Genomic DNA, 19,457 nt, shown 5'->3' with positions numbered 1-19,457 from the left:
CTAAAATGGTTGAATTTCAGAAAAATTCTTGTAAATTCAGTATAGAAACCTAAAATGAGACACCAGAGCATACTTATTTGGTATTTAAATATTCTGTATACTTTTTCCTATAAAAATTTTTGTCTAATGTTCTTAGACTCATGCAAACATACTGCCCAAGTACAGAATTTCAAGTCTTCTATATTTTGCCTAAAATTTGAAGAGTTTTAAATAAATGATGTGGAATGAAGTCTATCTTGATTAAGATGGTACAATTATGTGAATATTTTAAAGATATGAATTTATTTTAAAAATGGACAAAAATGTGACTCTTGCTCCTCCTGTTTGACAGACAGTATGTCTTCCTGCTCAGTGCTGCCTGTAACCCTGACACATGATAGTGAAGGTTGGAGGGAACGGATTTGGCCATATCAGGTGACTGGTCACAAGGGCTGCTTTTAAGTCTGGTAAAGTGAATATTGGTACCTTGAATGATCCCATTCGTTGTCTTCAAGTACATGGTCCAAAATGTTCCAGTGTGGTTCTACTCATGGCAAATTCAAAGGCACAGTCAAGGCTGAGAACAGGAAGCTTGTTGTCAATGGAAAGTCTATGTCCATCTTTCAGGAGCAAGATCCCACCAACATCAAATGGGGTGAAGCTGGTGCTGAATATGTTGTGGAGTCCACTGGTGTCTTCACTACCATGGAGAAGACTGGGGCTCACGTGAAGGCTGGAGTGAAATAGGTCATCATCTCTGCCCCTTCTGTGGATGCCCCCATGTTTGTGATGGGTATGAACCATGACAAATATGACAACTCCCTGAAGATTGTCAGCAGTGCCTCCTGCACCACCAAGTCCTTTGCCTCACTGGCCAAAGTCACCCATGACCACTTTGGCATGGTGGAGGGACTTGTGACCATAGTTCATGCACTGTCACCCAGAAGAAAGTGGATGGCTCCTCTAGGAAGCTGTGATGTGATGGTCAAGGGGCTGCCCAGAACATCATCTCTGGTTCTACTGGCACTGCCAAGGCTATGAGCAAGTTCATCCCTGAGCTGAATGGAAAGCTCACTGGCATGGTCTTCCCTGTCCCCACCCCCAATGTGTCAGTTGTGAATCTGACCCACCACCTGGAAAAAGCTGCCAAATATAATGACATCAAGAAGGTAGTGAAGCAGGCATCAGAAGGACCCCTCAAGGGCATCTTGGGCTATACTGAGGGCCAGGTTATCTCCTGCTACTTTAACAGTAACACCTACTCTTTCACCTTTGATGCTGAGGTTGGGATTGCCTTCAATAACCACTTTGACAAGCTCTTTTCTTGGTGTGATAATGAATTTGACTAGAGCAACAGGGTGGTGGACCTTATGGTCCAAATGGCCTCAAAGGAGCAAGAGCCCTGTGAACCACCAGTCCCAGCTACAGGAAGAGATGCCCTGAGCTGCTGGGGACTCCTTGCCCCAGATCAATTCTCCAACACACTGAGAATCTCCTGACCTCCACAGTTTCCATCCCAGATCCCCTGAAGAAGGGGAGGGACATAGGGAGCCTTATATAATGTTCACTGTGCACAGCAAATAAATAAATAGATAAATACATACATACATACTTACATAGATACATAAGTAAAAAGACAAAAATGTGACAATATTTTTCGAGGAAAATAATACAATTAAATAGTATTAGAAATTAGAAATAGTAAATAATACAATTAAATAGTATTAGAAATTAGAAATAATCTCATAACTATAGATTAAGTGGAGTTTTAAAAAAGATATCATATAATATTAAGAGCAAACTTGTGCCAATAAACTTGAAAAAACAGATTAAAGAGATAAATTCCTGTTAAATTATAACTTACCAAAATAGATTCAAGAAGAAAGAGTAAACTTGAGTTAACTGAGGATCATTTGTTTTTTAAAAATGTATTTTTCATGAATTTCCATTTAATAAAAGGCAGCATTAAAAGAAAAAAAGACTATGACTGTCTAACCACTTTGTTGTATACCTGAAACTAATATAATATTGCATATCAACTATAATTGAAATACTTAAAAGAGAAAAAAAAAAAGAAAAAGACAAGCCATTGAAAAAGCAAAAGAATGAAAAGGCAAGCCACAGAGTAGATGGTACTTGTATAAATATAACCATACAGACCCCAAACTCTAAACACACATGTGTATGCACATATGTGTATGTATGTGTGCATAGTTATATATTCCCACAGTTTTTTTTTAATTTTTTTAAATTTATTTTTAGAGAGGGACGGGAGAGAGATATATATAGAGAGAGAAACATCAATGTGCGGTTGCTGGGGGTTATGGCCTGCAACCCATGCATGTACCCTGGCTGGGAATCGAACCTGGGACACTTTGGTTCCCAGCCCACACCCCATCCACTGAGCTATGCCAGCCAGGGCATATTCCCACAATTTTTGAGGGCTAAAAAGTTCCTGATAAAAATGGGAAAATATTTGAATAAGTATTTCACCAAAAAAGGATACTCAAATGGTTAATGAAGATATTTGCAAATGCTTCATAAATGTATTTTTAAGTGTTCATTTTTGCTAGTCAAAAAGGAAATGCCAATTAAAACTTCAATGAGATAGCACTACACTCACTGAGATAGCTGAAATTAAAGGACTGCCAATACCAAGTCTTTACAAGGTTGTGAAGCAACTGAAATCTATATACCACTGATGGGATTGAAAATAGATTCAATTGCTATGGAATACTGGCAGGATCCACTGAAGTCACCCTACATATCCTCTATGACTCAGAAATTCTACTCCTGGACATATGCCCACTGCAGCTTGTATGTGTGGTGTGTGTTCATGTGATGAGCATGAAAATACGAAAGTTTATCATAGAGTGTTTGTAAGAACAAAGTACTGGAACAACTCAAATATTCATAAAAAAATAAAAGGGATGAATAAATTATAATAAATGTACATGATAGAATGCTATATAATAAGAATGAATGAACTGACATTCATGCTGTAACATGGATGAATCTCATAAATGTAACATTGAACAATAAAACTAACACAAAGAGTACATTCTGCAGGAATTCATGTTTGTTAAGTTCAAAACTAATCTACAGTGTTTAAAGAAAATTTTTCTTCAACTTTGAGCGTGCATGCACAAGTGTGTAGGAAAAATAATTCCTGTGCTCTGGAGTTTTATACAACCTATTCTGGACCTGTTGAAACCAAGCTTCCAGTTACAACCAGTTGTGAAACTTAATAGTGGCCACCCACAAGGAGTATATAGTACGTCCTTGTAAGCCACTACACTACACACCTGAACTCAAAAGTTGCCTAACTTTGTGTGCTTTCTCCTTTTAAACCTACATTAAGCTCTTTCCATTTATACACAAAGACAAACTGAATTTGTACTTCAGTGGTACTGTTCTTCTTTACCAGGCAAGCAAATAAATTCAGCGTTATTTTTAGATTATTATTTAGTATCCTTATTTCTTCTCACTAAATGGTAGAAGTCAGGGTCCTGGGAACATTTACAAGGAAGATACAAGGTGTGCTGTGAGGTGCTGGTAATATTATATTTCTCCATCTGTGGTAACCACAGATGGTTACATAGCTGGGTTAATTCTGTTCAAGTTTCTTGAGCTCAATTTTTGTGATTTTAATATGTGTTATCATTTAACAAAATTCATTTTAACAAATTCAAGATTGTGTAGCAGTTAAAAATCTTTCAAAAAGAAACTACCCCTAAAAAGCAGACTAAATTTTAAGGAACAGATAGTCCTAACCTTGTTCTACAGACCAGAAATATAAAGACTATGTCCCTATTCATTTTTTAAACTAGCATAACCTTGGTAGCAAAAACCAGACTGTGGAAGAAAAGAAAGTCATGGGCAGATCTCACATATGAATATGACACCAAGAACCTTTTTGAAAATCTAAATTTAGCCAAGAAATGAACAAACAAGGAGTACAGAGGTATCAGAGAATCAAATACACTAACAGGAAACAAAATTCATGTAGCCAAAATCAGAATTCAGGTTCACAACATTTCCTAGGTAGATCCTGTGTAGCCTCATATAATTTAGATTTTCATGCTGATAATTTTAGAATCTCGGGAATATCTAAAGGTACATGTATATGTTGCATAATACCTCTTTAAGAAAAGAACTGACTCCTCCATTACCCAATTAACCATTTTCCTAAAAAGAAATAAGAATAAAGAGCATGGAGGGAGTGGAGCAAGTTTGGGTTGGGCTCTGTTTTATCCACGGCATTCTCACACTTCTCAGGAACTCTGTCCATAAGGCCAGCGGCTCCAAAACAGAGGAAATGCATGCTTATGCCCAGGCAAGTGGTTCTCAGAATGTGGCCCCTCAACCAGGAGCATCTGGACCATCTGGAAACTTGTTAGAAATGAATATTTTCAGGCCCCATGTAAGACTTACTATATCAGGACCTCTAGCAGTGGGGCCCAACCAGTCCTCTAGGTGATTTTGATGCATTTTAATGTCTAAGAACTGCTGTTTTAGGGTGATAATCTCTGTTACAATCATGTTCTCTATCTGCTGCCATATCCTCTCTCTATTTAGTCCAGGAGAAAAAAACAACCATGAAGGAAGAAACTATTGAAAGGAAGATACCAAAGCAAGATAATTTCTAAACAGAAATGGAGAGAACTGTATCAGATTTTGTTCCTACCAGCAGTGAATGAGTGTTTTTCTCCATAACCTCTCCAACACTTATTACAATCAAACCACAGTTCTCAAACGTCTCCTAGCTCAAACAATTCAGTTCTCAACCAAGTTGTTCATGGAAAAAGTGTTTCAGTTTTTAGACAAATCTTCTGAAAGTATTGTTCTTGACCCGACAATACTTTCACACTGACACCTGTATAATAAGTCACATGTCTGTCAGACAACAAACAAAGATTTAGTCTGAAAAGTTGCTTTTTGCAGTCTTCCGGAATGAATTAAGTTTGAGAACTGATGTTCTACAGTACTTGTCTTATTGGTAATAGCCATCCTAACAGGTATGAAGTGGTATCTCATTGTAGTTTTGATTGGCATTTCCCTAATAACTAGTGAAGCTGAGATTCTTTTTAATATATCTGTTGGCCATTTGTTTGTCTTCTTGGAAGAAGGTTCTCTTCAGGTCCTCTGCCTATGTTTAAACTGGATTGTTCGTTTAGTGTTGAGTTGTATGAGTTCTTTAAGTATTTTGGATACTAACCCCTTGTCAGAGCTGTTGGTTGCAAATACCCTCTCCTATTCAATTGGTTGCCTTTTGTTTTGTTGGCAGTTTCTTCCACTGTGCAGAAGGTTTTTAATCTTACATAATCCCATTCATTTATTTTGCCTTTACTTCCCTTTCCATTGGGGTCAAATTCATAAAATCTTCTCTAACACCAAGATCCGTAAGTTCAGTATCTATGCATTCTTCTACACAATTTATTGTTTCAGATATCATATTAGGTTTTGTTCCATTTTGAATTGACTTTCATACATCGGGACAAATTGTCATCTAGTTTAATTGCTTTCCATGTGGCTTTCCTATTTTCCCAGCACCTTTTATCAAAAAGGCTTTCTTTTTTTGATTGTGTGGTTTTGGCTCTTACATCAAAAATTATTTGGTTATATACATGTGGTTTGAATTCTGGGCCCTCAATTCTGTTCCATTAGTCTGCATGTTTTTCTACCAATACCATGCTGTTTTAATTATTGTTGCTCTATAGTGTAATTTGAAGTCAGGTAGTGGGATACTTCTGGCTTTATTTTTTTCTTCTGAGGATTATTTGGCTATTCAGGGTATTTTGCAGCTCCATGCAACTCTTATTTTTTTTGTTCTGTTTCTTTAAACAGTGTCATTGGGATTTTGATGGGGATTGCATTAAATATGCATATTACTTTGGGTAATATGGACATTTTAACTATGTTGATTCTTTCAATTCATGAACACAGAATATCTTTCAATTATATCATGACTTTTTCAATCTCTTTTAATAATGATTTGGTAAAGGTCCTTTGAATCTTTTGTTAAGCTTATTCCTAGGTATTTTATTCTTTTCATTGTAATTTCAAAAGGAATTTTTTAAATTCCTTCTTTTGAAATTTGATTGTTAATATGTAGGAATGCAGTAGTTCTTTGTACATTGATTTGGTGTCCTTCAACTTTACTGTATTTGTTTATTGTTTCTAATATTTTTTTTGTGGAGTCCTTAGGGTTTTCTACATAAAGAATCATGTCATCTGAAAAAAGTGACACTGTTACTTCTTTATTCCCAGTTTGGATGCTTTTTATTATTTCTCTTGCCTGATTGATCTTACTAGGATTTCCAGCACTATATTGAATAAGAGAGTGAAACGTCCTTGTCTTGCTAATGACTTTAGAGAAAAAAGCTTTCAGTTTTCACCATTGAGTATGATACAAGCTAGGGTTTGTCATGTATAGACTTTATTATATTGAGGTACCTTCCTTTTATACCCATTTTATTGAGTGTTTTAATTATAAATGGATTTTGTATATTATCAGAAGTTTTTTCTGAATCTCTTGATAAGATCACATGAATTTTACTCTTTGTTTTGTTAATCTGGCTTATTACATTGATCAATTTGTGTATGTAGGACCATGTTTATGCCCCTTGAATGAACCTCACTTGATTGTAATGTAATTTTGTAATGTTTGTTGTATTCGACTTGCTCGTATTTTGTTTAGGATTTCTGCATCTGTGTTTATCAGAGATACTAAACTGTAGCTTTATTTTTTTGTGTTATCCTTGCCTGGATTTAGGGTTAGGGTTAAGTTGGCCTCCTAAGATTTGTTAGGATGGCCTCTTCTTCAATTTTTTGGAAGAGTTTGAGAAGAATGTGTATCGGATTTTCTTTGACGGTTTGGTAGAATTCACTGATGAAGCCTTCTGGTCCTAGACTTTCATTTTGGGGGCACATTTTTATGGTTGTTTCAATTTCTTCACTGTTGATCGGTCTATTTAGATTTTTCTAATTCTTCATGATTCAGTCTAGGAACGTTTTATAGTTCTAGGATATTAGCCATTTCCTCAAAATTATTGAATTCAATGGCATATAGTCTTTCATATTATTCTAGTATTATTCTTAGTATTTCTGTGATGTCTGTGATAACTTCTTTTTCATTTTGGGTTTTGTCTTTTCTCTTTTTTCCTCAGTAAGTCCAGTGAGGGGTTTATCATTTTTTTAATCTTTTTAAAGAACCAATTCTATGTTGTATTAATTTTTTGTGTAGTATTTTTCTCTTTTTTATTCTATTCTGCTCTAATTTTTATTATTATTATTATTATTTCCTTCTGCTGACTTTGGGCTGCTTTTTTTCTTCTTTTTCTAGTTTTTGAGATAGGCTTGTAATGACATAAACTTCCTTCTTATTACTGTTTTCATTGCATCCCAGAGACTTTTATGTGTTGTACTGACATTCTCATTTGTCTCTATAGCTCCTTTGATCTGAACTTTCGTTTCTTCCTTGACATAGTCATTTTTCAGTAGTATGTTGTTTAATAGCCACATATTTGTGGGTTGCTTTTAGTTCCTTTTGCAGTTTACTTCTAATTTCAAAGCCTTGTGGTCAGAGGTAGGTTTAGTATGATTTCGATCTTCTTAAATTTGCTGAGGCTAGCATTATGACCCAACATATGATACTCTATACTTTAAAATGCTCCATGTGTGCAAAAGAAGTGTGAATGATGTGATGTTCTGGGATGAAAGGTTTTGTAATGCCAATTGTATCCTTTTGTTCTAATTGGTCATTCAAGGTTGATTTTTCTTTATTAATTTTCTGTTTGAACAATCTATCTTAAGCTGTCAATGGAGTATTTATGTCCCCTACTACGTTTGTGTTTTTGTCAGTTTCTCCCTTTAGTTCTGTTACTAGCTGTTTTATATATTTTGGTGCTCCCTGATTAGGTGAATATATAGTGAAAAGGACTGTGTCTTATTTTTTGAATTTTATTTATTTATTGTTATAGACAGGGGAAGGGAGAGCGAAAAAGAGAGGTAGAGAAAAATCAACGTGAAAGAGAAATATCTATTGCTTGCTTCTCACAGCTCCCTAACCAGGGACTGAATCCACAACCCAGTCATGTGCCCTGATTGTGAATTGAACTAAAACCTTTCACTTTGCAGGAAGACACCCGACCAACTGAGCCACACTGTTCAGGGCAGACAAGTGTTACGCTTTTTTATGTAGTGTCCCTTTTATCATTAAACAGTGTCCATCTTTGGCTGTGGCTAGGTGACTCAGTTGGTTGAACCATGATCCCATACACCAAAGGTCTGCAATTTCTATATCCCTGGTTAGGGCACATACCTAGGTTTCAGGTTTATACCTGGTTGGGGGTGTACACAGAAGATGACCAATTGATGTTACTCTCTCTCTCTCTCCCCACCATCTATCTATCTCTATCTATCTCTATCTATCTACCTATCTATCTATCTATCTATCTATCTATCTATCTCCCTTCCTTTCCCTCTATAATCAATAAAATCATACCCTCAAGTGAGGATTTAAAAATGTCTATCTTTATCTATTGTTACCTCTTTTATACTGAAATCTATTCAGTCAGATATAAGCATGGCTACACCTGCTTTAATGTGTATGCTATTTGCTTGGAGAACCATTTTTCATCCTTTTACTTTGAGTCTGTCTTTGTCTTTGCATCTTAGATGTGGCTTCTGAAGGCAGCAAATGGTTGAGTTTTGCTTTTTGATCCAATCTGCTACTCCATGCTTTTTATTGGTGAATTCAGTCCATTTACATTTAGGGCAATTATCGCTGTCAAAGGATTTACCCTGGCCATTTTATCTTTGTTTTATGGTAGCACTGTGCCTATATTGGTTCTTTTTCTTTGTGTTTCTATCTGTTACTTTTGTATGGTGGTGTTCCATACTTTTATTTTCTTATTTTAAGTTATGTATCTCAGTTTTAAGGTTTTTTGTGTATGGTTACCATTAGGCTTATGAAAAAGACAGTTTGATATATACAGTAGTCTTTTTGCTTTTGAATGCATCTGATCTTCATCCTCCTTTGCAAATTCAGACTTGTATGCCCTCTCTTTTATGTCTTTCTTGTCACAAATTATTTCTATTTATGCCATAAGTTTGTTGGTAATCTTACTCATTGTTTTATAACTTTTTGTTCTTTGTTTCAGATAGAATAACTCCATTAAGTATTTCTTACAATGGCTATCTTCTCGTGAAAAATTTCCTCAGCTTCTGTATGTCTGGAAAAATTTTTATTTCTCCTTCATATCTAAAGGATAACTTTATGAACATATTATTCTTGGCTGGTGATATCTCTCTTTCAGTAGTTTGAATACTTGGTTCCACTTTCTTCTGGCTTGCGTTGTTTCTGCTGAGAAGTCCAATAATAACATTCTTCTTTTTCTTGGCTGCCTCGAGAATTCTTTCTTTGTCCTTAATTTTTTAATATATAATCTTTATTATATTTTTCCATTACCATTTAGTCCCTTTATACACCCTGCCTCCAAAAGTCACCACCCTGTCATTAATTTTGACAGTTTTAATGCATTGTGCTTTAAAGTAGGCATTTTTGGACTAAGACAACTACATGTTCTGTTTTCTTCTTAGATTTGAGGATCTAGATCTTTCCAAAACTTTGGGAAGTTCTCATCATCTATTTGTTTCTATAGGTTTCCCATATACTTCTCCCTCTCTTCTTTTGGCATTTCTATTATTTTTATATTGCTTTTTCTGATAGAGTCAGATAGTTTTTGCTGTTTTTTATTATTTTTTTATGTTCAAGTATCTCTCTGCTTCCCTCTGTGTCATTTTTAGATTTCTATTTTTGACATTACTAATTCTTTTTGCCATCTGGTCAGCTCTATTTCCTTTGCTCTCTAGCTCATTCTTGATCACTTTTATTGAATTCTTCAACTAGAGGATTTTAGTTTTTTTTTTAAGTTTCAGTATTTTTGGTGAAGTACTCTTCATTGCTTTGGTTTCTGAGTTCATTAAACTGCCTACCTATGATTTCTTGTATCTTGAGGGTTTTTTTAAATGGCAGTCTTGAATTTTCTGTCATTTAAATTGCACATTTTTATGTTTTTAAGTTTAGATACTGAAGATTTTTAATTTTCTTTTTCAGCTGCCTTGTTACCTTGGTTATACATGATATTTCATGGATTCTTTCTTTGTCTAGGCATGTATGCATTCCTAGAGGTTGAGGTTCGATGCCTGGTCCAGTCACCTATGGGAGGCAGCTGATCAGTGTTTTTATTTTACATCAATGTTTCTACCTCTCCTTTCCACTCTTAAAAAATAGAAAAGAAAAATATCCTCAGGGTGAGAATTAAAAAAAACAAACAAACTCCATAGTCCACCCTTGAACAATGTTGGGTTAGGTATGCCAACGCCTGCTCAGTCATCCCTAGAGATTTAACTACTTATACCCTACTGTTGACTGGAAGCCTTTCTGATTACATGGAAGGGGGGAACCCCCAAAATGCAATTTATTTCTAGAAAACTGTGTACTTATCCTTACATATTTAAATTTCAGTCCCCTTCAAAGTACTCTCCATTTGATGTGATACATCAATTGAGATTTTTTCCCACTACTCAAAACAGTTTTTGAACTTATTGATTTCAATGCCTTTTCATGTCTCTGACATTTTCTGTTTTCACCTCTTCCACATCAGCAAAATGTTTTCCTTCGAGCAGTCTTTTTTTTTAATCCAGGGAAACAAAACAGTCACTTGGGGCAAGATCAAGTGAACAGGGAGAGTGGGGCATGGGAATCATGCCATTTTTGGTAAAAAACTGCTGAACACTTGGCATGGTGTGAGCAGATGCACTCATAAGTCACCCATAATGAAATGGACAAACACATTGAAATAGTTTTCACTGAAGCCAAGTGCAGCCCCTCACAACAATGCCAGCTGCTATGCTGATACAGATGGCTTCCTAGAACACTCCCCCAGCAGGGGAAGCCTGTGCTATAAGTGGCACAGGCTCCAGAGATAATTCTGATTTGGGGGGCTCATATGCATCATGTACTGTACTCTTACAAAAAAGTAACCTATAAAAAAATCATTAAGAAAATCAGAAGAAAAAAACTACCTATATGTATTTATTGAAAAAAAAAGTGTGTGTAAGTGGACATTGAACAATTCAAACCATATAGTTCAAGGGTCAGCTGTATTCTGTTTGCTTCACCCACAGCATCAATGGAAGAGAAGATGCCACAGTACTCCAGACTCTTCCCAAGGGCATTCTTTCTCCTCACTTTATTTAAAGTGAGTATTGAGCTAAATGTTACCAATTAATTTCCAGCCTCTACTTCAGAAGTCTCACATCTTCCCTTGGAGAGTTGTGACCTATTTTTTTGAAAATCCAGAAGAAATGAAAACAGGAGAAATTAGTTTACTATTGTAGTTTGGACACATACAAACATTTTCCCTTTTATACTTGAGAAATTTGTCTTTGGGATTTTAATTTTTAAAAAATCCCTAATAAGAATATCTAACCACTTATGTCATAATGATCAATGTTTTCAAAATTTAATGTCATCTATTTTTGCTATCTGGGTTACGAAAAACTCATGTAGTTTAGATAAAAACTTATATTTAGTTACTCACTAAACAAAACAAATTATAGGAGAACTTATAAAATAAAATACATGTCTAGTGTCATATATTGCTTTGCCTAAAGATGAATAACCATCCTATTAAACCACCATGTCTTAGACTTTAACTCTTCACTCCAAGTCCCCAGGACTCTATGTGCATCTTGGAAGACTTTTGCACTTCCTCTACTGCTGTAACTACAGAAAGCTTCAGTGTTAAGTGCTGGTTTTTAACTAAAGTATTGTCATATGTTCCTGATTCTTATCCTTTAATTACAATGGTTGGTCCATATACTGGCATAATATTCACTAGAAATATTGGTAGAGCAAAAACACAAAAACACAAAAAATGTTATCTGTACACTAGCTTCTATTGGTCAACTGGGTAGGAATGTTTCTATTTCCCTGGTAGTTATGTAAACAATGTCTCTCTTGCATAATAATGTTCTTACTCAGAAAAGACTCAGCTGACCCACATGCCTAGGAGACATGAAGACACCTAATTAGCCTTCTTAATGCTGAAATTCAAAGCAAGTCTGTGTTCTTCTCCATAGAGAAGTAATATTATTTCAAATTAGTTCTTTACTCTCCAGTAAAGTCCAACTTGAAATTTTACTTTAAAAATCTTCTGAAAGGGAGTTTGAATTGAATCTTCTGTCCTTGGCTTATTAGCATTTTAAATATACATTAAAGTAACAGAATGAACTGTTGAATAGTATTTTTTTATCCATTTGATATCCTCACATCTTAATTAGTTTAATCCTCTGATGGTAGAAGACTTTAAAATACTATGATTTTTAGAAAATACCACTTGCAAAACTGAGTAGTGCATGGATTGGGAATAATTCATTCATCATAACTCAATTATCCATATTTCCCATTTCAAACAATCACATATTTTGGCTCAGAAAAAAGCGAAAGGATAAATATTTTATTTAATGATACTGTATTTTCAAAAATATAAAATCATGTCTGTAACACAAATACAAAGGCACCCACACCCAGATTTTGTGGCTCTGCTACCTCTTTAGCTCTCCCTGTCTAGCATCCTTTCTTTGAATTTTAAACATCAGCTTCTGCAGCCCAACACACTAATGTCTCTATCTGACTTCACCCACACCGTGCCTTCAGTTAGTCTCTTTCATTTATATCTCCAGGCCAGATGCCTCATCTGGGTTTCATGCAAACATATGCAACAACAAATGTGCTTTCACTGAAGCTTTCTAGCAACCTCAACTGCATCATTCCCAAAGCTAAACTGCTGCTGCAGCCACACTAAGCTAGTCTTCCTCAAAGATTCTCCAACTCAAAAAATATTTGGTCCTCAGTTCAGGTTGTTATAGCAAATACTATAGACAAGGTGTCTTAAATAACAAACATTTATTTCTCAGAATTACAGAAGCTTGAAAATCCAAGGTCAAGATGCTGGAAGATTAAGGCCCCACTTCCTGGCCAGTAGATGGCTGCTTTCTTGCTATATACTTACCTGACAGAGAGAAACATTCGTCTTGTATCTCTTCTTATAAGGGAACTAATTCTATCTCCCAGAGGCCCCATGTCCTGATACCATAACATTGGCAATTAGGCTTTAACATGTGAATTTGTGGGGGACATACACATTCAATCCATTGCTAATTTGGAGTAATCCTTGATACCTCCCCTCTGTCTGGGTAGTTTCAGTCACCTCCTAAAAAAGTTCTCAAGTCTGCCCACTTCTCTTCAATGAACACTGCCACCCACTCTACATTGTCTTTTACTGAGAGACTAATAGAGTGATACTATCATAATTGTCCTGTTGACACCACTCCAATATTCCATATACTGCAGTCATCACCATTGATATTTTAAAATGTGAACCTAATCATGTCAGTTCCAGCCCTATCTATACACCTTTGTGGCAGCCCATTTTTTCTTAAAGATAGAATATATTTAGGCTCCCTATGATCTAACATCTAGTCTCTTTTACTGGCCTTACTAGGAGTCACTCTCCTTTCTTACTATCTCTTCTTTTATTTCTGAGAACATTTTAAATACCATCTCACCTCAAAAAGAAAGCTATACATTAGTTTTCTAGGGCTGCCAAAAAATGCCCACAGACTTGGCGACATATAACAATAAAATGTATTCTCTTTACTCTTCTAGAGACTAGAACTCTGAAATCAAAGTGTTATTTGAGCCATGTTCTCTCTGAATATTCCAAGGATGGATCCTTCTCTGCCTCATCTAGATTCTGGTGGTAGCTGGCAATCTATTGCATCTCTGGGCTTGTGGATGCCTCACTCCAGTCTCTGTCTCTATCTTCAAATGATCTTCTCCCTATGTGTCTGTGTCTGTGTCCAAATTTCTCTCTTCTTAGAGAGACGCCAGCCATAGGGGCTTAGGACCCACCTTAATCTAGTATAGCCTCATCTTAACTTGGTTTTATCTGCAAATACTATTCTAAATAAAGTTATGTTCAGTGGTTCTAGGAATTATGGCTTCAACATACAGTTTTGGGGACCCAGTTCAAACCATAAGCTGTATTACTGAGGACATATTTGGATGTAGGTAACATAAATTGTAGTAGAAATGTGTCATTCTTCCTAGTGACCAAACATCTTCCTACACTTTACTGCCATTTAGGGTATTTTTCTAAAACTTACCCTAAAAGCTCAACACCTTTTCTCCTAGCCTCCTTTGCAGTAATGATAGAGGCATGTAACTTCCTTCACCAGAGGCATCCCCACTAAAAATAGAATTGGAAGTCAGTGGTGCAAAGAAGCACCCTCCGTGAAGAATCTATCTTAGCAAAGAAGATGACAGAGACATCTGATTCCCAGAGGCAGGAGTGTCAGAGTTTAGGTGCTATCAACGGCAAGCTCACAGTGTGTGCCCAAGGAAAGTAGGTGGGGTGTCTTCAGTAGACCACTTGTGTGGCGTGAGTTTGGATGTTGGCCCTTATATCTAATTTCTGAGCATGGCTCTATGACAAGTCCAGAGATTAAGTAAGGTTTATAATGTCTTCTGAAACTTTCTGTCTTCTTAATCTGGTCCAAGTTAGTATGTATTATTTGCACCTAAACCTTTAATTTATATAGAAATCCAATTTGATTTGGTTTAGATTAAAAAAAAAGAGAAAGCAATATATATTCTTTCAAACCTCTGTAAGAATATATAGAAAGTTAGAATCTGAGACTCAAATGCTCTCAGAACTTTCTATTAATTTCATCTCATCTCTTATTTCTGCTGTTCTCTGTGTGACAAATTTATTTTTTCAGGTTGACTGTCCCCACTGAAACTGGGACTACCAACAGCCCCTATACTCATATCCTGTGCTTTGAGAGTAGAGAAAAAAAGATTTCTCTTTGCTAGCTCCAGTTTTATAGATTTAGACAAAGTCCTCTGATTACCCAACTTGATGTACATACACACTGTGATGATGAAATTGAGTTACTATGAATAAACTCAAATTACTGTGGCCAAGGAAGCAGGTCATCCAAAAACCATTAAGAGCACAGGCCAAAGAAGAGAGTGGGAGGAAAAGGAACAGATTTCTCTGGGGGAGAAAAGTTTTCAGTGGGGAAAGAAAATTGAATAGCATAAATATGTCCACTGGAAAAATTATTATGAGCCTGGCAATTACCTCAATTTGCATTGACTGTGCCTACAGATACAGTTGTATCTGTGCTTACAAATAGTAAGCACTACCCCTTTAGGATTTAATTGTAAATAAGACATTCTATACACTAATTAGACAAAAGTCTCCAACTAGGTGCAAATCTTTCTGCCACGCACTGCTATATTCCCAGGGTCTTAAGAATGTAGCATTTTTTAAAAGATTTTATTTACCTTTAGAGAGAGGGGAAGGGAGGGAGAAAGAGAGAGAGAGAAACATCAATGTGTGTCTGCCTCCCATGTGGCCCCCACTAGGAACATGGCCTGCAACCTAGGCATGTGCCCTGAATGGGAATTGAATCAGCAACCCTTTGGTTCACAGCCCATGCTCAACCCATTGAGCTACAACAGCAAGGGCAGAATGTAGCATTTATTATTAAGTATCAAATAAACATATGACTCTGACTCAATGAATAAATCTAAGACATGGTAATAGAGTAACCAAGAGGTAGTATGAATTTATAAAAAAGTATTTTAACTCTTCACCCAACCTACTTTATATTTTATCTGATTTTATATTCAGAGATAATATGTAACAAAAACAATCTTTAATTCAAATAATTCTATCTCTTACTAGTTATATGAATTTAAATAAGTTACTTAACTTCTCTATGATCCAAGTTCTTCATCTTTACCAAAAAAATAATATTAGAGTTCATGTTACAGGATCCTTACAAGTAAACTTAATATTGATATGTAGCTTTCACCCAGCAAATGTTTACTTTCATTATAGTCACCAGATCCAAGTGTCTACTAGGTGTTTTTACAATCTTAAATACAATAATGGCATCAATATGTCCCCACCTACATGTATTTGTTTCTTAAAAAAATCTTATTGAATTTATTTGAGTAGCATTGGTTAATAAAATTATATAGGTTTGTGGAGTACAACACTATAATACGTTATCTCTGTACTGTATTGTGTGTTCACCACCCTAAGTCAGACCTCCATCCATCACCATGTATCTGCCATTTACTGTCTTCTACTTGCCCCCACCTACTTTCCCTCTGGTTATCACCATACTGTTGTCTGTGTCTATTAGGTTTTTTTTCTTCTTTTCTTAATCCCTTCACCTTTTTCACCCAGATTCCCAACCCCTTCCTATTTCACATCTGTTAATCTGCTATCTGTATCTATGAGTCTGTCTATTTTATTAGCCTATATTGCTCATTAGATTCCACATATCAGTGAAATCATATGGTACTTGCCTTTCTCTGATTGGCTTATTTCACTTAGCATAACAATCTCCAGGTCCATCCATGCTGTTGCAAAAGATAAGATTTCCTTCTTTTTTATAGCTGAGTAGTATTCCACTTTGTAAATGTACTGCATTTTTAATCTACCCATCTACGGAATGGCACTTGGGGACTCCAAATCTTGGCTATTGTAAATCTGTAATGAACATATGGGTGCATATATTATTTCAAATTAGTGTTTTAGTTTCTTGACCCCACTGGGTCAAGAAGCAGTTCTATTTTTAATTTTTTGAGGAAACTCCATTCTGTTTTCTATAGTGGCTGCACCAGTCTGCAGTCTCACCAACAGTGCATTAGAATTCCCCTTTTCTTCACATTGTTGTTAATACTTGTTGCTGTTGATTTACTGATGACAGCCCTTTTGATAGGTGTGAGGTAATACCTCACTGTGGAAATGAGAAATTTTCATTTCTCTAATGATTAGTTATGTTGAGCATCTTTTCTTATGTCTATTGGCACAGATGTATGTCCTTTTTGCAGATATAATGATTCAATAAATGTTGTTGGAAAAAATTGGACAGATTCATGAAAGAAAGAAAGAAAGAAAGAAAGAAAGAAAGAAAGAAAGAAAGAAAAAGGAAGAAAGAAAGAAAGAAACTATACCACCTTTTTATACCATACAAAAGAATAAACTCGAAGTGGTTAAAGACCTAAGTGTTAGACTGGAAACCATAAAAAATCTTAGATGAAAGCATAAGCAATAATATCTGAGACATTCCTCATCACCTGCATTTATTCTATATGCCAATGTTTTGCTATGTTCCAGGATATCAATGATCTTTACAAAGAACCTTAGTCTCATCTTTAAAAAAACAAAAGAAAATCTTCCATAAACAAAGACAAAACATTTTTTACCTCTATTCAATGTGGAAATTGAAAGTGGAAAGCCATCAAAAGGTTTCTTTTTTTATATAAAGTATCATTTATTTTGATTAGTGAGTATTTTTTTAAGATTTTATTTATTCACTTTTAGAGAGGGAAGGGAGGGAGAGAGAGAGATAGAAAGAGAGAAACATCAATGTACTGTTGCTGGGGGTCATGGCCTGCAACCCAGGCATGCACCCTGACTGGAAATCGAACCTGCAATGCTTTGGTTCACAGCCCACACTCAATCCACTGAGCTATGCCAGCCAGGGAAAAAGTTTCTTAAATACAGCCCAGGTTACTTTGTCTTACTAGTGTCATTTCCTTCCTTATGACTTTAGATCATTCACTATCAAGTGGAGGTCTCTTTGGAATGGAAGGTGGAAGAAAACTATTGGTAAGGGAGAGAACAAAATAGGCATAGGCTTCCATTTATAACAGTGAGACGTAACAGAATTTCAAAATAGATTTCCAAAATTGTTCCAATACAACCAAGTGTATGAATACAATTAGCCTATATATAATCATCACTTACTACTTCGTATGATAATCAGAACACAACTCTTGCCAAACTAATATGTCCTCATTCCTATACAGGTAACTTATCATAAATGATAAGGTTAATTACTAGTCTCCCATTTGGACATGTGATTTTATGAACCAATCAGTAATATTTTTCAAGCTTAAAAAAAATTAACCCTGAGAGATTTATTTCTCCCCTTATTGCTTTGAGGGAAGAAAACAAAACAAAACAAATAATAATAATCCCTATTATTCCTACCCAGAACTTTTTTCTTTGAAAAAAGAAATAGGTTGGTAAACATAGGTATATTTGTAGAAGAAAGAAACATACAGAAAATGTGTAATTAATTTGTGATTTTGTGATTAGTTTTTTTGGTAACATTTTCCAACTGAAGAACGTATAAAAATGGAGACCTACAGGGTTAGAAGTTTGTTCAAGTTAACTGTTTTTTGACTATCATTTTAAGAATCTGAAAGTGGCTTTAGGGATCATCTTACAATGCTACCATCTGGTCTTGTTATGATTTGCCTCTACCAAAGACTATATTGTTTTATATGAAAGTATAATCTTGTCAGAAAATGAGTTATAAAGTGTTATTTTCTCATTTACCTCCCATCTTATTATGTGATGCTATCTCTAAGCCAAATATATAACTAAGAAATGACAGAACAAAATGAAACCTTGCCTTGTGGAATTACTACTTTATAGGTATTAAAAGAAAAGCAGATTGTGTTTTTTTGAAATTTTTAAGAATAGTAGTTCTATATATTTCTTTGAAAACATGAAAAGCATTCTTATCTACCCTATCTAAATATGTACTTACTTCTTATTACAACATTCTCAATTTCATAATCTTAATATAATTTTTATTCTTGTTTTTTAGAGACTGTAGTTCTGCCCTGTGACAAAGTCATTCATGAATCCATCTATTCTTTCATTTAGTCAGCAATACAATTTTTGGAATCAGAAGTACTATGTACCAGATATCAACATGGTCATTGATGAAGAAACACACCTTGGGCCCAGTCCTCACTCCTCACAGATATTCATTTGTGCACTTAGCCTATCTTCACCATTTAGTTCTTAACTCAAATGTCATTTTTTTCAGAGATACCCAATTGGTTACTACATCAAAGGTAGCATATTTTTAGTCTATCATATTAACCCTGCCTTATTGATTTTACTAAGCAAATCACCATTGGAATGCACAATGTTCATTTGTTTGTATATATGATCATTGTTCATATCCCTGAATTACAGTATAACTTTCATGAGAGCAAGTTGCCTTTCCTATCTTATTTATTGCTGGGTCCTTAATATCTTAAAAATAATAGCATATAGTGGAGACAATAAATATCTGGTGAATAAATGAATAAATTCCAGTTGGGGAGGTAGGTGCTTATCAAATAATAACCCATATAATGATACAAGTTCAGCCATAAGTGGTTGAAAGATTTGAACATATTTTGTGTGTGATGTAGGAGGGCTTGACTTTGTCTAACTTTGAGAAAGGCTATGCTAGTAAAGTCATGACTGAGCTCAGGGCTTCAGAAAGGTTAAATTCCACTAGGTTAAGAGAGAACA

The 19,457-nt window shown here is 35.3% G+C and overlaps 1 pseudogene; it reads left to right on the top strand.

The window, feature by feature from the left end:
• The first annotated feature begins 492 nt into the window (after window positions 1–492).
• Window positions 493–1,525, top strand: LOC114490743 (annotated as a pseudogene).
• The last annotated feature ends 17,932 nt before the right edge of the window (window positions 1,526–19,457 follow it).

This window comes from Phyllostomus discolor, chromosome 2 (assembly GCF_004126475.2).
Source record: "Phyllostomus discolor isolate MPI-MPIP mPhyDis1 chromosome 2, mPhyDis1.pri.v3, whole genome shotgun sequence".
Taxonomy (NCBI): domain Eukaryota; kingdom Metazoa; phylum Chordata; class Mammalia; order Chiroptera; family Phyllostomidae; genus Phyllostomus; species Phyllostomus discolor.
The sequence above is the reverse complement of the archived record's forward strand: the minus strand, read 5'-3'. Positions and strand labels throughout refer to the sequence as shown.